The sequence below is a fragment of the Octodon degus genome, unplaced genomic scaffold (assembly GCF_000260255.1).
Source record: "Octodon degus isolate 3935 unplaced genomic scaffold, OctDeg1.0 scaffold00287, whole genome shotgun sequence".
Classification (NCBI taxonomy): domain Eukaryota; kingdom Metazoa; phylum Chordata; class Mammalia; order Rodentia; family Octodontidae; genus Octodon; species Octodon degus.
The window spans coordinates 519,672-521,763 of record NW_004524863.1 but is presented as its reverse complement, the minus strand read 5'-3'; positions in this window follow the sequence as shown (position 1 = coordinate 521,763).

Here is a 2,092-nt window from a genome sequence, read left to right as displayed (position 1 = left end):
CCCTTGCGCTTGCCAGGGAAGTGCTTATTCTACTGAGCCATCTCCCAGGTCCCCTACTTTTTTGTTTTTTGAGACAAAGTCTCACTATGCAGTTCAGGCTAGCCATGAACTCCCTGTATAACCCAGGCTGTCCCCAAACTTGTATTGATCCTCTTGTCTCAGCCTCCTGGAGTGCTGGGACTACTGGGAGTGGATTACCATGCCTAGAAGTTGTATCGATTTTAATATAAATTCTCAGAGCCTCAGTTTCTTCTGAATCCTAAATTATAGAACGTAGCTAAAAAACCCCCAACAAACTAGTACAGTATAGTACATGGTGCAGAGTAAAGTGCTTAATGAACAAAAGCTATTTGATGAGGGTTTTATTAATGGGAAAGGGTTGCCTCACCAACCAAATTAGCTCTTATAAGAAGAAACAGAAGGACAAAGGGCCATTAATTCTTCCCTTATTGATGCTAAATAAAATAATTAGAATTCCTTTCTGGCATGATAAATCTCTCTCTTATATTCCTTATCAAATGCTAACAAATCTATAAAAGAAAAACAAACCAAGGTTAACAAGAAACCTTGGAGAACTGAACCACAGCCCATTTCCTTTCACATAAGCTTCCTCATTTAGCTGATAGCCAGTATCTTTCAAATCTAACTGAAGATGAATTCTCAAAAATGTACTTATGTTTGCTTATATTTACATATAATTAGCATGATCATTATTTTCTATTAGCCTAGGGTTTTTTTTGTTGTTGTGCTTGGAATCAAACTCATGACCTCTAACTTGCTAGGCAGGTGCTGTGCCATTGTGCTATATCCCTGGCCCTAGCCTAGTTTTTCTTTAAATGAATAAAAGGGGTGTGTGTGTGTGTATGCGTGTGTTGTGTGTGTGCGTGTGTGTGTGTGTGTGTGTGTGTGTGTGTGTGTGTATAAATTGTAATCCTAACTACTTCTGGAATCTGAGACAAGAGAATTGTAAGTTTGGCTGGGGAGATAGCTCAGTAGAATAAGTGCCTGCCTGGCAAGCACAAGGGCCTGAGTTCAATCCCCAGTACTACCAAAAAAAAAAAAAAAAAATCTGTAAGTTTGAGGCTTACCTGGGCAATTAATTTTATTGTTATTATTATTTTGTATTTTTAGTACAAGGTCTACAGGGTCTCACTATACAGATTGGGCTGTTAGTGATCCTCCTGTTTTCAGCATCCCAAGTGCTGGGATTACAGGGGCACGTCACCACACCCGGTCTTAGTAGCCCTCTCACTGTGCCCCGGGGGCAGAGCCAGCAAGGCACACTGGAGATTGAATCCCAATCCCTGTGTATGCCTAAACAGGCTCTTTAATCTGCTAAGCTATCTGCCTGGCCCACACCTGGGCAATTTAGTGAAACTGTCTCAAAAGCAAAAGGGCTGGGGAGATAGATCAGTAGAATAAGTGCTTGCCTGGCAGGAACAGGGTCCTGAGTTCAATCCCCAGTACCGAAAAAAAAAGTTAGTTGGGCATGGTGGTGCACCTGTGCGATCCTTGCACTGGGTTGGAGGGGGGCTGAGGCAGGAAGATTGTTGCAAGTTAGAGATCTGCCTGGGCTACAAAGTGAGACCAGTCTGAGCTGCCTAGGGAGACCCTATCATAAAGATACATAAATAAGTAAATAGGCTGGAAAGTAGCTTTTGCATGTGTGAGGGACTGTGTGCACTTTGTATGGCCCTCCCTCTGGGACATGAAGCCCCAGACTGCAAAGAGCAGACTGGCATTGCCACGCCTTCAGCCAGCACCTCCGTCTCATGTGCTGGTGCCACAGCTCCTGGGGAGGAACACAGAGGTGGAAGGCAAGGCTGGGCTGGCTATGCAGGCTGCATCTGGCCTGCTCTTCTGTCCCACTGCTTTCTTGTTGTTCTGCGCTTTTCTTTCCTTACTCTTCATTTTTAAAAACCCAGGGACTCAGAAATCCCAGCACCGTGGGAAGCTGGGGTTACACATTTAAGTCCAGGGCCAGGGAGATGGCTCAGTGGAATAAGCGCTTCCCTGACAAGCGCAAAGGCCTGAGTTCAATCTCCGGTTCCAAAAAAAAACAAAAACAAAAACAAAACAAACAAACAAACAA